The 23642-nt window shown below is 34.9% G+C and overlaps 1 protein-coding gene across 12 annotated transcripts in view; it reads right to left on the bottom strand.

Moving 5' to 3' along the window:
* NCOA1 (nuclear receptor coactivator 1) overlaps positions 1–23642 on the bottom strand; it is a 256917-nt gene that overhangs the window by 149708 nt on the left and 83567 nt on the right. For 9 of the 12 annotated variants that reach the window (XM_063077723.1, XM_063077726.1, XM_063077722.1 and 6 more), the window contains one exon: positions 17798–17881. The exons of the other annotated variants lie outside the window; for them this stretch is intronic. The gene's annotated coding sequence lies outside the window, so the exon portion shown is untranslated. The remainder of the gene's footprint in view (positions 1–17797; positions 17882–23642) is intronic. 12 annotated transcript variants of the gene reach the window in all.

Below are 23642 nucleotides of genomic sequence, written 5' to 3'. Positions count from 1 at the left end.
CAACCCTCATAAATCCTTCCCAGAAAATAAGTCTTAACTATCCCCCACTTTGAACTTCTACACTGTCTTTGTCAAAGTTGATACTGATTACACATTTGGTAGTTAGAAATGATTTACCATTTATTTGATAAACCTGATATCTTAAAATATGAAATTTTGGACTATAAAGTTTGTAATAAAAGTATGCTGATTTCACCAAGTAGAATAAAATTCCTAAATATGAAGGCGCCATATTTTATGCCTGAGTACCAAGTACACTGGGATACAATAATATAACTTTTACCCTATGGAATATCCAATGAGTCATATGTGTACATCGTTCATCATATTCCACTCACCCACTTTGTAAATTTCCATGTCATTGTCCAAATTAACATCACTCTCATAGTACCAGACTGCCAATTTAGGCAAAATTAATATATCTTCTCTATTTGTCTCCAATGTTAAATCACAAAGTTCTGTCAGTTCCTTCAGCTGTCTCTGAGAGATCTGGATCCTCTATTTTCTTTCTGTTTATAAATCTTTGTCCAGGTCCTCATCTCCTGTGCTTGGACAATAATAACCACTCTAGTCCATCATACATGCAAAATCATATCTTTAGGAAATGTAGGAAGAAAGGAAGGAAGGCAGGTAGGCAGGCTGGCTGGCTTGCTTTCATTTAATCATTTCTCTCCTAGTTAACTTTCAGAAGTTTCTTTTTTTCTTTTTAATTGCCTAGCTAAACAATTTTAAAACGTATATTCGAGGCCTTCTTTCAATTTTTCCCTGCCATTCCTTCTCCAAGCCTCTCATAAGTCCTTTGGTATTCTACTTACTGGAGTTATCCGCCAACTCTCTGTATATACATAACATGTACACCTTCAGTTTTGATCAAAATTCACATATTTTAAGAATACTTTCCTAAGTTCACCCCATTCTGATCATTGTTCCTTGAAAATTTCCCAATTTATGTATTGTGTGATATTTGTTCATATGCTTTAATCTTTTTTCACTCTGCACTTAAATATAAGATTCTAACATACCAAAATATTCCTGCTCATAGCCATGCATGTTTCTTTATCTTAACTTATTACTATCCCTTATACTAATTTCAATTTCTTCATTCCTGATTTCATTTATGAGAATGCTGAGGAATCTTTTTCCCCACTGAAATTAATCACTTCCTTGGTACCTATGACGGTGAATTTTATGTGTCAACAAAGCCACTGTGCTCAGGTATCGGTCAAACACCAGTCTAGATGTTGCTGTGAAGGTATTTTTTAGATAAGATTCCAATTTAAAACAGTAGACTTTGAGTAAAGCAGATGTTCTTCCATAATGATGGGCCTCATCCAATTAGTTGAAGGCTTTAAGAGAAAAAGACTAAGGTCACCCAAGGAAAAGGAAATTCTGCCTGAAGACTCTTTTCTGGGTCTCCAGCCTATGGCCTGCTCTACAAATTTCAGACTTGCCAGCCTTCTCTGTCTCTCTGTCCGTCTCTCTCTTATGTATATATAAATGCACACATACACATACAAACACACCCCCTATTGATTCTGTTTTTCTAGAGAACCCTAATACAGTATTCCACAGTTTAAAGTCTTGTTTAAGTGACTATAGGGGACCCAAAGAAAGGTCCTTATGGTCCTCAATCAATTCACTCATTTAAAAAATATTCGAGTGTCTGCTGTATGCTACATTCTGAGGACTCAGAGTTGATCTAGCCAACTTCTTTGTCCTCAAGGACTTGGGGGAGGTTTAGTTGAGAAAAGAGACAATCAAAATAATGTGATAAATATCATAAGGTTATAAGCTCAGGATTCTATTCATGGGAGTGCAGAGGATGAACATGTAACTGAACTGAACCCTACTTCCTACAGCTAAAACATTGTTCATCATATATTGACCCTTGGAAACCAATTACATACTCTAAACATATAAAGTGAAAACACAAATAAAAGCATAGTATAGAAAAACAAACAGAATATTAATATTACATTGTTAATATGATATAACGATATAATATAATGTTAATATTATGATATATGATATAATTATAAAGCATGAGCTAAGAAATCTTAAAATAGGATGTAGAATATTAAAGAAACTTTTTCCAGTTTGAGAAGTCAAATGGATTAACTGGGATTGGAAAGATACACACAAAATCTCACAGTTCATAATTCTCAAGCATACCACATAACATGGATATTACAAAATGGCATTAATCTTTAGTTTTTTGAAATGTAACAGCACATTAAATCATAAAATCCTTATTCTGACATCATCTTAAGTATATATGAAAAGCAATTAAAATTGAAATTCATTTAAAGATACTTTCAATTAATTTGCTGCAGCTTTTACACTTATAACAACGCTATCTTGTTATCAAATAATATAAAAATTCAGGATCTATGCTCACAACGTGAAATATAACCTCTAAATTGAAGCATTAAAAAAAATCACTAACTTAAGCACAATACTTAAATCTCAATCAGATAATACAAAATGTAAATAAAATGAAAACTGGCTTTTTTTTTGCTATGGTACTGTTATTTCAATAAAAGGATTTCCTTAATTCCCAGTAGTCTGAGAATTTACAATATTTCATGACTCTGTGAAACTAGCATGCTAAGGACTATTTTATAAAAATTGTTGTCAGTATTACTACATGGCATTTTCTTTTATGGGTTAGTGATTAGAAAGAAAAACACTTTCCAACATTAATTAAACTGATGATTTTTTGTGTGTGTGACAATGTTTAAAAAACTGATGATATTATTAAATGAATGCAATCATAATTTTCCACAAGTATTCTTTATCAACCAGTAAAACTACATCTCCATGGTAGGCACACAATAAATATTTGTTAAATGAATGAAAGAAATGTTTACAGGCCTGAGATTCCTGTAGTTTGAAATCTCAGGGTCTTGCTCCTAAAAGTCTACTTCAACATGGACACTGTCAAAGACAAATTTTTTTAATGAAGACTAGGAGATTTTCCTCTGGGATTGGCCTCCATATATACTCCCTCTAAGAGGGAAATAATTGGGGCTAATTATTAGAGATCTCTAGAGTGCCCATAAAAGATTTGTATTCAAATACAAATATCTTCCTGCCAAGTTAAAAGCTCAACAACCCCTGTGCAGAGGCTGGCAGGCTAAAAAGGCCCTAAGAAATCAATCAGAATACCACATGAGCCCCACTGGGTCCCCTGCTAATTTAACAAGGGTTAAACTACAATATCCTTGGGTAAATGACTTATCTTCTAGGAGCTTCCATTTCTCTTCATCTGTAAAAATGTAGGCTGGACACTCCAAGATTCTATAATTTAGTGATCCTAGAAAGCAAAGCAAACTTACCTTAAATATTCTTTTAGAAGATACGATGCTTCAGAGGCCCTCTAAAAATGTTTTTTAGGTGATGGACAGATTTGAGACTCCAGTAAAAGCTACAGACACATCAACTCCAAAAAATGCCCAAATGGTCAAAATTTTATATAAAATATCAGGAGAGTTTAAAGACCCTCTGAAGTGATCCATGGAACTCAAGTTAGAACTCTATATTCTGTAAATTTAAATAGAATTCAATAAATTGGAGGTGTTTTAATAAGTTTGAAAACAAAGCAGTACTTTGTAACTAATTCCTTTGATTTTTTAACACAAATTATATTTAATTTAAATTTCAAACAACAGTAAAGAGGAAGAGATGAAAAGAGAAACTTGGTTTTGAAAAACTGAAAAGTATCTAAACCAAAGTAAGAAGGGAAAAGAAAGAAAGAAAAACTAAAAAGTGCTAGCTAGCTTAGATAGTTAAACTATATTGGTAAATCAGAGTTCCAGACTAGTGATTACCAAACCATTATGATTACATAATGTCAATCTCAATTCTAACGAATCAATTGTAATGAAAATATTAGAATCCCAAATTTAAGCAAATATTTGATTCATTCAATTCTCTTCATGTGGACAATCCATTTGGAGACAGAACTTCAACAAAAATACAAAATTAAATATGAGCAAGTGAATTACTACAATGGCTCAAGTTTCTGAAAGATTAAATATCAATCACGTATTTTAAAAGTGGAATATGGTCTCATCGTATCCTAATTTATAAATAAGACTGGTTAAGTATGTTCAGCTACAACATGAATTTGTTCATTATTTATATTCTTAAGAAAAAAAATTAAAACATTTTTCAAATGTAAAAGGATAGAAAGTTGAGGGGCCTGACTTACCACAGGGAGGGAAAGAAAGAACAATTACACAATTCTTTAGAGGTTAATTAAAAACAGGCAAGGAATAGTGGTGTTAAGGCTTTATAAATCATCTGCAGAATAAGCAAAAGGATGCTAATATCTGCTCTTGTAGTCTGGTTTCCAATGTATGTCTTTTATGCAAGCTTCTCTTAGGATTTCTCTTGTCTGAAATGGGTCTCCAGGGAACCAGTGAGCAGAAATTCTGTGATTATTTTCTGATGCAATAAAGGGAGAGGCCTTTCTAATACTGAATTTGAGGAAAATAATGACTTTGTCCCAATTGTGACAGCAATATAAAAGTAATATAAAAGTAACATGGCTATAACTACTGGTATATTCCTTTTGTCTTTTAGTTAAAGTCTATCTAATTTTTGCTTTTCTTAAGTTATCAAATCACAAATTAAGCATTTTTTATTATAAATTAGTTTGTTCACAAAAGAAAAGTATGTTTTAAACCTACTTACAGGAACATGAATTCTGGATTCTTCAATGTTCCACTTAAAAATTACTTAAGGATTGTGAACATAGCACTGTGTTTACTTGAATAACTGCACATTTCCCTCACATGAATTACACTGCGAAAAGGGACCAGGAAATGAACCAAAACCTGAATCTTAGTCTACAGTAATCCTTATAATCCTAGTTTATCTTTAGATTCTTATTCCTGTTTATCAAAGAATAGTGCACTTCCTAAAACCTGCAAAGATGTTAGTAGCAGAGTTAAATAAGAATCTAGATTTCATGTTCTCTCCTCTTCAGCTGTTCCTTCAGTTTTCTAAGGTCTTTCAAGGCAGACTTTATATGTGAATGTCTGCATGTAGGACAATGGGAACTCGAAAGATCAATCTTTACTCCCAGGACTTGCCCCTAACCTACTTTTGTGACACCAGGCAGATGACAACTTCTAATAGACTCAGTTTTTGCCACGTGTAAGATAAGAATGTTGGAGCACATGATCTCCAAAGTTACTTCCAGTTAAAATACTTAAGTCTATATTCATGTAGTTATATGAATGAGTAACAGAATTAGAGTAAGTCCGTGTGGGAGTATGGACATAGGCATGCATGTAGAAATAGAAAATGGCAAAAAAATAAAAATTAAAAAACCGCAATGTTTACATTTAGAGTTTCTTTTCACAGTCTGAGTTTGGACTTATGATAAAGAAGGGCCCACAAGACCCATTACTCTCATTCACATCCCCTGCACCCTCCTTTTATGCTGCCACTATTCTAACGTCCACAAGCAGTATAATCTAAGAGTATGCTTCCACCCAATACAACCATTCCCATATCCAGTCCAAGATGGATTGACCCAGTCTGCTCAGGTCAGGGGCTGGCAAACTTTTCTATAAAGTGCCAGATAGTAAATATTTTAGGTTTTGCAGGGTCTCTGTCACAACTACTCAACTCTGCTGTCCAAGTGTAAAAGCAGGCACAGACTATACATAAACTAATGGGCAGTGTGGCTGTATTCCAGTAAAAGTTTATATAAAAGAAACAGGCTTCAGGACAGATTTGGCCCATAGGTTGTAGTTTGCCAAACCCTGATCTTAGATCACATAAAGAAACAACTTGATATAAACCAGCTCTATAAGCTAAGGTGGTATAATTTCAGAATAGAAAACTATTAAAAAGAAAAAAATTATGTCATTTTAAATTTCTCAGAATACTTTCAGCCTAGTATAAGAGAGAGCATGATATAGTAAAAAGTACCTATGTAGGTATTCAATCATACTAGATGCTTAATAAATATAGGTTTCCTTTCCCTTCTCAACAATGCCATCATCAAGACGATGACTGCTGCCAAGTTTTAATTCTAGAAATCACTTATTCTGGCACTCTGACAAGAGCTAGTCCTTGACTCTTCCTGGCAAATACTCCTGGCAAATATATTTCTGGTACCACTGTATCAAGCTTTTAATGCTCCTTCATTCCTTTTCTCCCCCATCAATCCAAAGCTACAGCTTCATAACCTTATCCATCCTGAGTCCCAAATGTCAGTATTATTATCACTCACCATTGGCCTAGGTAAGGAAATAGAAACAAGAAAGAAGAGGATGGAGACAGGTAGGTTCAGGTGGAGGACAGGTGAGTGGTAGTATTACCTCCCTTTTCCACACTCTAAAAAGAAGCCACGTGCTAATGTACCATTGATTTAAATTAGAATGTTGTCCACTTTAGTGGGAACAAAGAACATTTTCACTTCATGCAAAGTGCTCCCTAATGAAAGAACTCAGTTATAAGAGGGGAAAAAACCTCAGTAAGCTGTATTCTTATGCTTTTATCTAGATCACTCTGCTTCCAGCTGTGAAACTGACTGATGTTTTTAGCTCCCAAGGAGCCTCTACTAGTAACCATGGTTACTGCTTCAAAACAGTACCAAAAAAATTAGGGGAGGATAGCAATCTGAGAAGAAAAATGGTTTTTTTGAATTTCATCAAATGAAGCTCTAGTAACAACAGACAGGCTGATGGCTGGGCAAGAGCTTCAAGATTATGACATCTCCACAGACCCATCAGGGTTGCTTGATCTCTCAGTACCATACATCTAGTACCTCAATGGATCACTTTACCTTATCCAGGAGAGATTATCAGAAGCTAACATAGGCATTTACAACAGACCATATCTTATAAACTTAACCAATATTCTCATCAGGAGGTCAATAAATTTGCTTTCCAACACAGAAGCCCACTTGGAAAGGCCAAATTAAGAGCACAAAGTTGCTTAGTAAGTATATGAATTTGGCCCTAAGACAGTAGCTATACTGTTAATATAAAGGTGATCGAGTCATTCTTCTCGACCTTTGTTTCTCAAAATGTTTTCATCAAATATTCCTCATTTCAAACCTCTTAGCAAACTTTTCAGTTATTAAATAATTCATTTATTTGATATGTGAGAACCTATCAAGTTTCATGTACTGTGTAAGACACTAGATGTATCACAATAGAAAAAACAAATAAAACTCATGCCTTTATGGAGATTTCAATCTAATAGGGAAGAGAGATATTAAAAACACAATTGCAAATTGCCTTAATGTGCTATGAAGAAAAACATAAAAGGTATCAAGAAAAGATTCTGGGATATCAAGAAAAGCTTCTCTGATATATAAAGAGATGTAATGCTGACAGCTATTGATGCTGGGTAATGAATACATAGGCATTTATCACATTCGAAATTCTCAAAATAAAAGTTAAAAAAATGAAGAAAATAAGAAGAGACCTGAAAGATAAGTAGATGTTAATTGAGCAAAGATGGCAGGCTCAAGGGTTCTTTAGGCCAAGAGAAGAACAGATGCAACAATTCAAAGAACTGGGCAGCACGGCACACTGGAGCGAATAAAAGGAGGATTAGAAGATAGCCTGGCCTCTATAAACTGTTTTGTTTTTTTTTTTTTTTTGTCTTTTTTTTCGTGACCGGCACTCAGCCAGTGAGTGCACTGGCCATTCCTTTATAGGATCCGAACCCACGGCGGGAGCAGCGCTGCGCTCCCAGCGCCACACTCTCCTGAGTGTGCCACAGGCTCGGCCTAAACTGTTTTGTTTGTATGTTTGTTTGTTTGTTTTGGAAGCTGGCCGGACTGGGATCAGAACCCTTAAACCTGCTGTTATAACACTGCACTCTAACCAATTGAGCTAACGGGCCAGTCCCTATAAACTGTTTTTTTTTTTAAACCCCAGCAAAAGATGAAGAACCTTCACATTCACAAACTACAGATGAAAAATATTCCAAATAGTAATAATGAATGCCAACCTTTATTGAGCCTTTACTATGTGCCAGGCAGTGTGGTAAGAGTTAATATGCTTTATATCATAGATGTCTCAGAACATTCTATAAGAAAGGTACAATTATTTCTAGTTTGCAGAGGAGGAAACAGAAAGATCAGGGAACTTGCCTAGAGCTGTCAATTACAGACCTATGCTTTTTCCTAACCACAATCGTATACCTTGCTTACCACACATCCAGATGACACTATTGTACTCAAGACTTCTTGCTGGCTGGTTGGCTTAGTTGGTTAGAGCGCAGCCTTGTAACACCAAGGTCAAGGGTTCAGATTCCCATACTGGCCAGTCGCCAGGGGGAAATATATTCTAAATTCTGTTCCATTTCCACAATTAACTTGACTCTGTGCTTAAACCAAACCATTTCACCTCTTGCTTATTTCACAAAATGGGATAGAATTAAATTATATTAAGGTCTTCTTAGCTTTTAAATTCTACCTCTTTCTGATTACATTACAAATTCTTTTCCTTACCAGAAGTTTATATTTACAGCATTTTATAAATCACATGGTATAATTTAGGCAATTATCTCAATTTTAACAATTCCCTAATTAATCATTCAACAAATACTCACTGATCACCTTTGTGCTGGGTACTCTTGTAGGTTAGGAATAAGCAAAACAATTAAAAATCACTGCCTTTAAGGCATTTATAATTTTGTGGGATGAGGCTGACAAAACAAGTAAATAATATAGTATGTTAGAACATGATAAGTACTAGAAAGAAAAATAAATCAAAAAAGGAGTATAGGAACTGCTGATTCACCCATGCCTATCATGACCACAAATTTGAGCTAAGGCAAATAGGACAAGAAATACCTGATTCCCTGCCTTGAGCTGATCACAGTCCACTAAACACACATATGAGAAATTCTACAAAAGACTAATAAAGTGCTATGGGAACACACAGGGAAGAGGCACAAAGCTGAAGGAACTGAGTTGCTGGATTTTCCTCTCTTAAACACAAAAAAATTAGAAAGAAAAACCATTACCTAAAAAGAATGTGAGACCAATATTTTTAAGATTCTACAAAACCTTATTAATAAATATTTTAAGAAGATTTGAAAAAACAGAGGCACACATGCTGTCTTCCTGTTTGGGAATACTAATAATTAAGACAAAAAGTGATCCCAAAATTATAGTCTTCTTAATATAAAATAAATAAAACTACAGTATATATCAGAAACATAACCATAAATAGCCAAAGCAACCCTGAGCAAAAAGAACAAAGCTGGAGGCATTACAATACCTGGCTTCAAAATATACTATAAAGCTATAGTAATCAAAACAGTGTGGTACTGGCATAAAAAACAGACACTGAATAGAACAGAGAAACCAGAAATAAATACACATATCTACAGCCAACTGATTTTTGATAGAGGCACCAAGAACATACACTGCAGAAAAGACAGCCTCTTCAGTAAACAGAGCTGGGAAAAAAACTGGACATCCACATGCAAATGAATGAAACAAGACCCCTATCTCTCACTATATACCAAAATCAACTCCAAATGGATTGAAGCCTTAAATTTAAGACCTGAAAGTATAAAACTACTAAAGAAAACATAGGAAAACACTTTAAGACATTGGTCTGAGCAAAAATTTTATGGAGAAGACTTCTAAAGCACAGGTAACAAATGCAAAATTAGACTAATGGGATTACATTAAATTAAAAAGCTTCTGCACAGCAAAGGGAACAACAGAGCAAAGAGGCAACTGGCTGAATGGGAAAAAATATGCATAAACCATTCATCCAACAGGGGATTAATATCCAGAATATACAAGGAACTTAACTCAACAGCAAAAAACACATAATACAATTAAAAAATGGGTTAATGACCTGAGTAGATACTTCTCACCAGAAGACATTCAAATGATAAACAGGTGTATGAAAAACTGCTAACATCACTAATCATCAAGGAAATGCCAAATCAAAACAACAATGAGATATCATCTCATCCTAGTTAGAATCAGTATTATCAAAAAGACAAAAAATAACAAATGCTGGCGAGGATGTGGAGAAAAGGAAACACTATACTGCTGGTAGGAATGTAAATTAGTACATCCATTATGGAAAACAGTATGGAAGTTCTGCAAAAAACTAATAATAGTGCTACCATATAATCCAGCAATCCCACTGCTAGGATTTATCTAAAGGAAAGGAAATTAGCATAGTGAGGAGATATCTGTACCTCCACATTTACTGCAGCACTACTCACAATAGCCAAGATATGAATCAACCTAGGTGTCCACTGACACATGAAGAGATAAAGAAAATGTGGGGTGTGTGCATGTGTGTATAGTATATAGTATCACACACACACACACAGTGGAATACTACTCAGCCATGAAAAAGAATGAAGTCCTGTCATTTGTGACAACATGATTGAGCCTTTAAGACATTATGTTAAGTAAAATAAGTCAGACACAAAAAGATAAATACTCTCAATCATATGTGGGAGCAAAAAAAAAAAAAGTTGAGTTTTTATAAGTAGAAATTAGAATTCTGGTTCTTAGAGGCTGGAAAGGGGAGAGCGGATGGGGGATAGGGAGAGGTAGGTTAATGGATACAAAATTACAGCTAGGTAGGAAAAAATAAGTCCTAGTGGTGTACTGTAGGGCTAGGCATCAATAATTAAAAATAATTTATTGTATATTTTCAAACTGCTAGAAGAGCTCAAATGTTCTCATCACAAAAAATGATATATTTTTGCACTGACGAATATGCTTACCTTGAGTTGATAATCACCCACTGTATAAATACATTAAACTATAACTCTGTGCCACATAAAAATGTACAATCAGTACGTGTAAATTAAAGTGAATTAAATTTTTAAAAGACCCCAAAAAACAACCAAAATAGAAATGTAATCATAAGCATCTCTATTACAATTAAAAGAGTAAAAGTAAGAATAGCCAAGGAAATTTTGAAAAAGAAGAGGAATGAGGGTAGACATACTCTAATGATTATGAAACAGTAATTGATAGCATTTATTCATTTGCATTTCCTCTCACTGACTTCCCTAGTATTCTGTGAGTAGCACCCATTACCTTAGTGAAGTTAAGAAATTAAAAGAGAAAGAAATAGTTAATATTCACCTTATGAATTAAAGAAAGGATTTTGACATATGATAAACATCTTGAAAGTCTGGTTTTCCCAAAGAAGAATTTTTTTTAAAAAACAATAATATTTCCTGACCAAGACTGAAAGTGTTGTTCTTCACAGAAATGGAAAAAACAATCCTAACATTCATATGGAACAACAAAAGACGCCGAATACCCAATGCAATCCTGAACAACAACGAAAAATAAAGCCAGAGGCATAACACTAACTGATTTCAAACTATACTGCAAAGCTATAGTAATCAAAACAGCACAGTACTGGCATAAAAACAGATATTTGGACAAATGGAAAATAGAGAACCCCAAAATCAACAAACAAACCTACAGCCAACTGATCTTCAACAAAGGCACCAAGAACATACATTGGGGAAAAGACTGTCTCTTCAATAAATGGTGCTAGGAAAACCGGACATCCATATGTAGAAGAATGAAACTAGATCTGTACCTCTCGCCATATACCAAAATCAACTCAAAATGGATTGAAGACTTAAATATAAGGCCTGAAACTATAAAACTCCTAAAAGAAAACATAGGGGAAACAATTCAGGAAGTAGGAATGGCCAAAGACTTTATGAATATGACCCCAAAAGAATAGGCAACAAAAGGAAAAATAAACAAATGGGATTATAACAAACTAAAAAGCTTCTGTACAGCAAGAGAAACAATTAACAGAGTGAAAAGACAACCTAGAGTGGAAGAAAATATCTGCAAACTATGCAGCCAAAGGATTAATATTCAGAATGTATAAGGAACTCAAACAACTTAACAGTAAAAAAACAAATAACCCGATTAAAAAATGGGCAAAGTAGGTGAATAGGCATTTCTCAAAGAAAGGATACAAATGACCAACACACACATGAAAAAATGCTCAACATCACTCAGCATCAGGAAACGCAAATCAAAACCACACTGAGCTATCACCTCACCCCATTTTTTTATTATCAAAAAAATGGAGAATAAGAAATGCTGAAGAGGATACAGAGAAAGAGGAACCCTCCTACACTGTTGGTGGTACTGCAGATTAGAGCCATTGTAGAAAACAGTATGGAAGTTCCTCAAACAACTACAGGTAGAACTGCCATACAATCCAGCAATTCCACTGCTGAGTATATACCCAAAGGAATGAAATCATCATGTTGAAGAGATACCTGCATTTCCATGTTTACTGCAGTTTTAATTACAATAGCCAAGACTTGGAACCAACCTAAATGTCCATCATTGGACAACTGGATAAGGAAAATGTGGCATATTTACACAATGGAATACTCTACTCTACCATAAAAAAGAATGAAATACTGCCATTCGCAGCTACATGGATGAACTTAGAGAAAATCATGTTAAGTAAAATAAGCCAGGCACAGAAATACCACACGTCCTCACTCATATATGGGAATTAAAAAATAAACAAATTTTAAAAAAGAACAAAGAAAGAAAGATACAATAATCATAATAATACATTGAACTTCCAAAAGGAGAGAACAGAAATGAGGTTTCCAGAGATGGGAAAGGGGGAGGGGGACGGAGGCAAGGGAGGAATTGGTAAAGGGCCATGAAAAACGATTACATTGCATTTGTTGAATATACTAATTATCCTGATTTGACAATCACATATTACACATAGATGTTTTTTAACGCTGTACCCCAGAGATATGCACAATCAACTATGTTCCAATAAAAAAAATTTTTTAAGAAACTAGACCTAGAACTCTAAAATGGCTCCAAAGAAACTGTTTAATTAAAAATTTTTTAAAAATAGTATTAATACTGCTCAACACATCAACAGTGGACCTTAAATACCACTTAGTGGTTCCATTCCACTGTGTTCTTTATCACATTCTAAACCTTAATAGCTGTCAGCAAGTAGTTGGCAGTATTTTAAGTCATGTGTGAGACACAGCAAAAAAAATCTAAGCCTAGAATCCTGAAGGCACCAAATTTTTGTCATTGCAAACACTGCATGTTTTGAAGAATTGTACCTATCACTGAATAAGTCTTCTCTTAGTCTTTATTGATTTAAAGCTAACAGCCTAATGAAATTACTCAAACTATGGCCAGCCATAGAGCAGAGGAAAGCTGATAATATGATTTATTTGTTTTCTCTGTACTATATTTGCTGCATGTTTTTATTCAGGATGTAGCATATACCCTAATGACACACTGTGGTTATGTTAAAGAAAATGGGTATAAAAATACTGTATTTGGGAGAAATCAATATTACCTAATAAAGATGGAGCTACTGAACAGTGAAAAAAAAAAAAAAGAACGTGTCGAATTATAGTTTCTTCCAGTTTAGAACAGACATCCCTTCTGCTCATGACAGGTAGAACACGAGGCCTGCTACCCAGGATAGAAAGGATGATACAACCAAGAGAAAGTGTAAATTAAAGCCCCAAACTATTGATTATGGCCAAAGAATTGTGGGATTGTGGGATAAGAAAGTAGGACAGAGAAAGCAGATGCAAGTGACCAATACTCCTATTGCCTTCTCCATGTAAAGGCTGCAGAAGGAAAGGAATGTCTGATAGAGTGAGGAAATCTGGGAGTTGAAATGGCTTCTGCTCTGCTTCCCACCAAGATTGTGCAAAGCCACTGCCTTTCAGGAGGGTCTCCTGCCATATACGCATGTGTATGCCCGCACATACACATTCACACACTTCCAATCTGATGGCCATACCAAAGTATATGCACAGAAGCACAGTGAGCTTGAGGAAGAATGTGAGATCAGCTCTGGCATCTCCCTTATCTTCCATGTGCTACGGGAGGCACTGGGAAATTCCTACGTGCTCTAAAGTAGACAGGAAAGGTAATTAAAGGTGCTGGATGGTGGGTTTGCCAGAAGAGGCCACCCTGATAGGAGCAAGTAACTCTATAGGAGAGGCCTGGAAGAGAGACCACCTGGCTAGGGAGGCCAGTTGAAAGACTGAGCCAGACCTCAGGCTATCCCTGAAACCAGGGAAGATGGACAATGCACCGTAGAACTGATCTCAAGTAATATCACTTGTAAACTAGTTCTGTTTTACCCAAGGACAGTACTGGTAACACCTGAGTGGTCACAATTCCAGGGAGTAACCCAACCAAGACACTTTAAATGAGAGACCAATGAGAAACCAGAGAACATATCACATAGACTGAGGGTCTTGGCACACCATTCCTCTTCCAGAAGGACACACGCCACATAAACCCGACCCATAAGTCTGGATTGCACTGTGGGAAGGTGTGAGGGAAGAGACGATATTTACAGAGTAGTACCCAAAGAGAGACAGAAATATCCAAAGAGATCAATTTGATTGGATAAGACCTACTTTACCAGACTAGAGTAAGTCTGGTACTTGTTCCCCAGGTATCCAGTGACTATGGTTCATCAAAAGGAAGAGATGAGTTATAGAAAAATAAAGAAGCTACATTTTCTCTGTACACCTGAGTATGAGTGTGCTGTGGTCCTGCTACAGATGTTACGATGATTACTTTATGTGAGAATTAAATAGAAACACTTCTTGGCACATTAGAAAGCAACATCACTTTGAGATTAACAGTGGACTTTCAGTTGAAGACGGCAGACTGAGCCCATTCATCTGCCTCTTTTCCCTATTAACCACCTCATGTCAGGAGGGACTGGGGGTGAGGGAAGACCACAGAAAAACTTAGTGAAAAACTACCAAAGATGGCCAGTACAATTCTTCTGGTATATAAGTGCTGGCCCTAGCACTTATTTATGAGTCTAAAGTTTTTGTCCAAGGGCTTACAGTGTGAACTTTGAAATGGAAATTACAGCAGGCTAGGGATAATCTCAATGGAGGGGGAAGAAAAAAAAAAAGGATGATAACTTAGAACTAATCAGAACTCTCCCTGCAGAAAAATTCCTTCCCTATAGCAGAAATTGACTTGTCTGTGCAAGTACAGGGAAACCTACCTCCCACTCACCAAAGCAAGTGGGAAGCTTATTGCAGTCCTATGGCCAGCCATGATATTCAGTGGATAAGACAACGTTTCATGAAGGGGAATACTGGCCTTTACAGAATTACACCAGCTACCAAGATTTCAAGGTTTCATCAAACTACCAGCATAAGAATCATCTAAGATGTTCATGTGCCCTACCCCAAACTTACTCAATCAGATTTTTGTGAATGGGGCCAGGAATCTGCATGTTAACTGGGTCTCCAGGTGATTTTTATACACATTCAAGTTGGACAACCATTGATTTCAACCTTTATTTGAAAATACTTTAAGAAGAACAGCCAAGAATCACCAGTCACTTAATAAAAACCAAGAGAGGCACTAAGGTAAAAAAGCAGAGGCACAATGACCCAAAGAAAATACAGTAAGGTAACGAAAAGAAAAAAAAGTTCTTAACTCTAACCCTGAGAGAGATTCAAGAGGTCAATATATCCATAAGAAAAATCTGTTCTTAAAACGCAATAAGGAGCAATTAGAATTTTTGGAAAATAAAAACAATAATTATTTTCAAAATGAAATAACTTGATTTTCAGTGAGGGCCAAGATGGATTAAGCCCATTACAGCCTATCCCCCTCATTGATTACAACTAAAAACTCTGAAAAGTAACAATGGCAGGCACATTGGGGAGGAAAATCAAAACATGAAGAACCACCAACATGACAGTGAGTTTACTATTTTTTAAAAAAGTCCTTCCTTTATCTACTGCTTTGACCTGAGGGCAAACAGTCCCAGAATTCCAGAATTAGGCAGCAGGCATATACAGCAAAAACTCCAAGAAAAAAACCCTCTTTTTAGCTGGAGTAAAACAGGTATCTGTGAGCTGAAAAAAATATGTGAGTTGGGGCGGTAGGAGTGGAGTTCCTAGTTCCTTTTCTTTTTGTTTTTGTTTTTTCCTCTGCTGACCTTGCCTCAAAGCCAGTCCAAGTCATGAAGCTGTACTACTGAGGCAGGACACCTAAAAGTCTAAGAGAAACCCATCCTTTTGTTCTGAGAAACTGGAAAAGGGGCCAGGATATTATGAAGAATATGAAGGGAATCTTCACTATGTATTTTTCTCTTTTTTTTCCCTTACTGCTTCAGTAAGAAGGGCCCCAATAGGGCAAAACAGTGCAAAAGTGGAAGAGGAGAACCCTAAGAGTCTGAGAGAAAGAAACCCCAGCCTTCTAGTGAAAGGACCAGGAAGGCTCCTAGGAACCAGAGAGTATAAGAAAAGTCCCCAAGAGGATAGAGATAGAGAAGATCTTTAATTCCAAGTTGTGTTATGTGTAGAAGAAACATTAAAAAAAGTATAGCAAAGGCTGGAGGAAATGAACAGCAATATAAGACACCCAGAAAGATATAATAATACAGAGATGTCAATTCTTCCCCCAAATGAATCTTTAACTCAATGCAATTCTAATTAAAATCCTTTGTATGTTTACTTTTTAACTCGATGAATATATTCTAAAGTTAATCTGTAAGAATAGGAAAGAAGAGCAAGAAAAACATTTGTGAAAAACTATAAAAGAAGACTTTAAAGCTACGATAATATTAAAACAATATGATAATTATGCAGTGATAGAGAATTAGATCAAAGGAACATTAGTACAGGCAGATAAATGCATTATATATGGGAATCACATATCATTTCCAAGAATTATGAAAGATTAGTTTTAAAATATTCAGAGTAGTTGAAAGACCAACAGTCAATAAACATATGACAAAAAGAACTCAAATAACTGAACTTAAATAACAATTGCTTTTTTAATCTTTTAGATTCCTATTACATTAAAAAAAAGTGTGAATTTATGTGTTTGCATTCACGGGAACATGTCAAATGTTTGGAAATTTCTACATTAAAAAAATTAGAGGACATACTAGATCTGAATACTTGAACATTTTGAAACTTGTATACTTAAAAACATAAAATGAAAAGGCAAATAGAAAGGGGAATGTATTTGCAAAAAAACTTGTCAAAGTTAATATTCTAAATATATTAAAAATCTATACAAAATGATACAGAAATTGGTAAGACTCCAATGGATAAGTGAATAGAGGACCTTAAATACTACAAAAAAAAAAACTTAAAATGAAATACCATTGTGTACATATCAATTTAGCAAACACTGGGGTGGCAGAACACTCAATGTGATTATGTGGTGGAACAGGCTTGCTCACTTGCTGTCAGTGAGGAAAGGTTGACACAACCTTACTACAGTACAATTTGACATTAAGAAGCAAGAACCTTTAAAAATGTTGATACTCTCTGAAGGAATTACTACAACTTGGAAAAGTCTTCAATTTGACAGCTGTGTTACTGGACAAGTCACATACCATTTTGAGCAGCAGTTTCTTCATTATAAAATATCAATACCTGCCACTAATTCACAGGGTTGTGATATTTAATTAAAAGAGTAACAAAGCATGTAAAAATGTCTTAAAAACTACAAAGCAGAGGATTACCCAGGGTCTGTGAACTCCAGGGAATTTCAGCAGGTCTTTCAACCTCTGACTGGATATGTGTGAAGGTCTGTGAAAAGATCTATAGCTTTAAGAAGTCCCTCAAAGAAGTCCCTGATCCCAAAGGAATTGAAAACTACTGCAGGCATAGACCAAAATAAAAGTGAAGATGTTCTTCCCAGTGTCCAGCTTGTTGCCTGGCACAGTAGGCCCAAATTGGGAATTCACTATAAATATCTAGGTAATATTTAAGATGATATTACACTTACTCCGTTTATTTGAAACCCTTCAGAGTAGTATTTAGTGATTTCTTAGGAGATTAATTCATTCTCTGACGTAGTTGTAAAGGGAATCTGAAATTAGGAAAACAATATGACAGTCAGTTGGATCTACTTGGATCAATCACATGAAGTTAATGCAATCTACTTTAGAAAATGGGAGGAATCAGTAAATAAATGTAATACATTTAAAGCACAATTTTTAATTCATTATGATATGTATAATTAACACATAAACTACACTGGAATGTACCTCTTGAAGCAAATAAAAACTAGAGATTTTATGTGTGTATTTTTAATAAAATGGAATATAGAAAATTATCTCTCTTTCTACAAAATAATTCTCAAGACTAAAAGATTAACTCCAGAGGGAGGGAGGAAAAGGAGGAATTGGTAAAGGGACACAAAAATCAACTATATTATATATTGATAAACTAAAAAAAAATAAATAAAAGATTAATTCCAAAACTTCCATTTCTAGATGACGAGCCACACTTTCATTTTAAAAAATTTAAAAGTCCTAAAAATGAGCCACAGTGACTCAATCAAGCATATGGCAAATAGACTTAAAGAAAGTTTTAATTATCATGAAAACTAAACAATTAAAAAATAAAAGTACTTGACAACTTCTACTTCTGGGAAGGTGGAATAGATGTACTTTTCCCTATTTTTCCCTTTAGGTAAAACTAAAGCCCTAAACATTACATATAACACACATAAGAAGACTCTGAAGGAGAAGAAAAGGTAGATCAGGCACGAATCTCAGGATCCAGGGACAATGACATAGTAGTGAGACCTGGAGCTGAAGAAGCAGGCGGCCTAGAAACACCAACAGGACCAGACCCACCAAAACACCAAACTAAACAAAATCCTGCTCTCTCTAACCAACGGATCAGGTAAGAAACAATCTATACAAAAGCTGTTACATTTAGTGAAACATCACACACACACACACACACAAAACTGTGGTCCCACCCCCACCAGCAAAAGTCAAGTGGGGAGCCTAGTTTTCCACCCTCCTCAGGCTACAATAGGGCACTCAAATACACCTATGACAGTGGTATCAGAGAAGGCTGGTAGGGATCTAGTCCCTGCCTAGTGATAATGAGACCTACATACCCATGGTATCAGTGAAGAATACACGGAGAGTTTGGACTTCCACCTGGCAGTAACAAGGTACCCCTCTCCCTCTCTGCCATACGCTGGTGTCAAATGAGGCCTAGTGCTGAGTCAGGCCTTTCCCCACCGCATACAGACCATCCCACTGTGGATGCCATGTGGGGAACAGTAATGAGGTATTCCTGCTCCTGCTGACCAAGGATGAGTCAGTGGAGGCCAGAACTCCAATGCATGACCAGCAATAATGAGAAATCTCCCCCCAACCTGAGCTTCAAAAGAGGAAAAGTGGGGACCCTGGACTTCTATCCCCATGGTCCAGTAATGAGGCACTTCTCATACTGGGAAAGTGCCAAAGGAAGACAGCTAAAACAGAACATTTAAATAAGATCCTCAGTCTCAGAATATAATACCCAAAATGTCCAGGTAACAAATGAAAATCACTCATCATACCAAAAACCAGGAATACCTCAAACTGAATGAAAAAAGACAATCCATAGATGCCAATACCAAGATGACAGAGATGTTAAAATTATCTGAAAAAGATTTTTAAGCGGTCATCATAAAAATGACTCAAGGAGCAGTTACATACACACTTAAAAAGAAGAGTCTCAAAAAGAAAGATATGAAGAAGATATAGATACAGCAAAGAAAGAAAAGATATAAAGAATAACCAAACGGAAATTTCAGAACTGAAATACACAATAACTGAAATAAAAGACTCAATGGATGGGTGCAACAATAGAAAGAATGAAACAGAGGAAAGAATCACTGAACTGGAAGACAGAACAATGGAAACTATAAGTCTAACCAAAAGAGTGAAAATAAACTGCAAACAAATAAATGGAACCTCAGGACCTGTGTGACTATAATAAAAGATCTATCTTCCATGTCATCAGAGTCCCAAAAGCAGAGAAAAAAGAGGGTAGGGCTTTACTCCAAGAAATAAAGGCTAATAACTTCCCAAGTTTGGCAAAACACATAAATTTACAGATTCAAGAAGCTAAGTAAACCATAACAGGATAAACCCAAGGCAATCCACACCAAGGCATATCATAGTTAAACTTCTGAAAACTAAAGACATAGAAAAAGGAATGAAAACAGTGAGAGAGAAACAACGTTTTACCTATGGGAGAAAACTATTTAAATGACAGCAGATTTCTCATTAGAAACAAAGGAGAGATGAAGGAAGTGGCACAACATTTTTCACTGAAGTCCACATCCGATCATATGTGTCTGTTTCTATATCTGTTTGTTCTGTTGTTTCTGACTCTTGGCATGCCTGGAATCTGGGGATTGAATGTCAGTCACTGTGTCATAAAAATTGTAGAGGATGTGAATATTATCTTCAATAGAAGAGTTTCTTTAGTTTTAGTTGGCAGTGGGAGCAAATCCAATCAGAGATCAAGCTAATTTGAAGCTCATTTTCAATCTTATTAAGACCTGGTCTACTTTTGGTTCACTCTTAACGCTAGGATGCACTTGTTCAGAGATTTCTGCTGAAAACCTAGGGTATTTACCAGGACTCATCTATCTCTAGCACCATGAGGTTGCTGAAAACTTTGCTTAGCTTCTCAGACTCTTAGCAGTCACTTTCTGCTCAACTTTTCTGCCTATTAGCTTGTGATGTTACTAAGCTGTAACAACTTCCAGGGGAAATATGGTTTCAGACTTCTGAACTCATTTCTCTCTGATTGTCTGCTCAGCATGTTGGCCACTTAAGCTCTAGCTGCCTTGATAACTCTGAATTCTAATAGTCTCTACACCCTTGTAAGAGTGCCCAAAAGCTCTGCTCAACTGCTCTTCCGTAGCAACCACTATCTATTCAACTTTCTTCTTCTTCTTTTTTTTTGGTGGCTGGCCGAAGCCACAAGCTAGCTCTATCTGTTCAACTTTCCCACCTCTTGGTGGTGTCATCTACAGAATGGTGAAAACTCACCTAGAGACAACTGATGTGACTTTTCCCACCAATAAAATTCAAAATCCAAAAATAAAAACTCTTAGCAAGTTAGAAACAAAAAAGAACTTCTGTACTTTGTTAAAACCTTTCAGAAACCCATGGTAAACATTATATTTAGGAATAAAATATTATTCAAGAACAAGACGATGAGGAGGAAAATCACTTGTACTATTCAACACAGTACTAGAAGCCCTAGCCAATGTAATAAATCAAGAAAAATAAAACAAAACATTAATTCTGGAAAGAAAAACACCTCCAATAGGTTATTTGCATATAATATGAATATCTATCCCTAAAAACTCAAAAAGAATTGGGTGAAACACTAGTAGAATTAATATAACTGCTCAGTATGATGTTAAGAAATAAAAGATGGATCTTTATCTTTCTAGGTTAGGGGACAGTGTGAGGATGATAGGTAATAATAACAAACATAATAAATAGGTAAATTATTTAATTTAGTATAAGGTGATAAATGCTATGAATATATAAAATAAAATAGAGTAAGCGGAAATTAGAATGAGGAAGGAATAGACTACAATTTTTTTAAAAATGAGAATTATCCCATCGCAGAAGAAACAAAAATAAAAATCACCTAGGAATAATAAACTCTGTAAGATGTGTATAAGGTCTTCAAGTAGAAGTCTCCAGAAGAAAAAAACTCTATGATATAAATGGAGAAACAGTCAATATACATATTAATTCTCCCCAAATTAATATATATATACCTCCAAATAACATCCTAATAGAATTTTTCACACCTCTTGTGCAGTTGATTAGAAATACAGAGAAAATACACATATATGCATATACATATAAATATAAATAGCAAAGACCATTTTGAAAAAGAATAAAGCAGGATTATTTGTACCATCAGATAGCAAACAGTATTTTTATGCTATAGTAACTGGAATTAGGTGGTAATAACATATGAATACAAAAATACATTAATGGAACAGAACAGAAATTGTAGAAACAGATACCTGTAAATATGGGACCTTAATATATACAAAGGATGCATCTGGCATTAGACAGACTATTCAATAAATGGTGTTGGGAAAACTGGAAAACTATTTGAATAAAAATTAATGACCTTTACATCCCATACCACCAAAAAGAAGAAAATGTCAGGTGGATTAAATACCTAAAAGGTGAAAATTAGATCTCAAGTTATTAGGAAAAAAGTATAAGTGAGGGGGAAGGGAGAAATGGGGAGTTGTTGTTTAGTGAGTACAGAGTTTGTTTTGCAAGATGAAAAAAGTTCTGGAGATCTGCTGTACAACAATTTGAATAAATTTCACACTACTGAAGTGTGCTTAAAAATGGTTAAGATGGTAAATTTCATTTATGTGTTTTTAACAACAATTTTTTTAAAAGTATAAGTGAATACTTTTATGCCTCCAGGCAAAGAAGCCTTTCTCAAATAAAGTAAAAGGTACACATAAGATATAAAAGAAAAGATTGACAAATTTGACTTTCTAAAATTTTTATTTCTGTATATCAGTGGACAACATGATCAAAATGAGAGACTAACCATAACTTAAGAGAAAATATTTGACATCCCATAATACAAAAAAGGATAAGTATTCAAAATATGTAAAGAAAATCTACAAATCAATAAGAAAAATATTCAACATCTAATAGGAAAGGGACAAAGGATATGTTTAATAGGGAATTCCTATCAGAGAAAATACAAATGATCCTAAAAAGCAGGAAAAATAATCAAGCTCACTAGTAATTAGGAAAATGAACATTAAAGACATAAAGATATTTTCCACTAGTCAGATACGAAAAAGTTTAAAACTTGATGATAAGAGTTCGTAAGTATGTGAAATGGTACTCTTAAATACTAATGATAGAGGTAAAGGTTGAAACAACAGTTCTGACAAACAATCTGGCAATATCTTCCAAATCAAAAAATGAATACATCACTGTGCGCCTCCTCACAGAAGAACACAATGCTTCCTATAAAGTACTCTTGACAAAGAGAAAAGAAATCAAAACTGAATTTCCTCAAACCTCTACACCCAACTAAAAATTTACAGGAATTACAAAGAACAGAAAACATGTTAAACAATGCCATGAGGATACAATAAGCAAGAGCCAGACTGTGGTAAAGTTTTCAGAACAAACAACCCTCTCTTCAATCAATATACTGCAAGAATTTAAAAAAAAAATAGAGTGGAAGACAGAGAGATAGAAACGGGGGGTGGGTGGTAAAATAAATTAAGAGACTTTTTTAAAAAGGCATATCTGGTAAAGGGACACGAAAATCAACAACATTGTATATTGATAAATTAAAATTTAAAAAAATAAAATAAAAAGGAATATCAACGAATCACAACATGAACCTTATTTAGAACCAAATTCAAACGAATAAAACAGTAAAAATGTGGATCAAATATGTTTTTGACATTAAAACAATTGAAACTTTTAACACTGACTGAATATTTAGTGATATTAAATAATTATTGTTAATTCTTATGTATAATGGTAGTGATTATTCATGTTTTCTTTCTAAAAAAAAAGAGAAGACCTTATCTTTCCCAGACACATAATGAAATATTTACAGATCAAATGACATGATGTCTGGATGTGTTTCAAAGTATGAGAGGGTAGAAAGTGGTTGGGACTATAGATAAAACAAGATTGGCACTGGACTGATAATTGTTGAAGTTAAGTAGGTGTTCATCATTCTATTTTGTCTACCTTGGCATATGTTTGAAATTTTCCACAATAAAACATATTTAAAATGCATATACC

This window comes from Cynocephalus volans, chromosome 14 (genome assembly GCF_027409185.1).
Source record: "Cynocephalus volans isolate mCynVol1 chromosome 14, mCynVol1.pri, whole genome shotgun sequence".
In the NCBI taxonomy this organism is placed as follows: Eukaryota; Metazoa; Chordata; class Mammalia; order Dermoptera; family Cynocephalidae; genus Cynocephalus; species Cynocephalus volans.
This window is presented reverse-complemented; position numbering and strand designations above follow the sequence as displayed.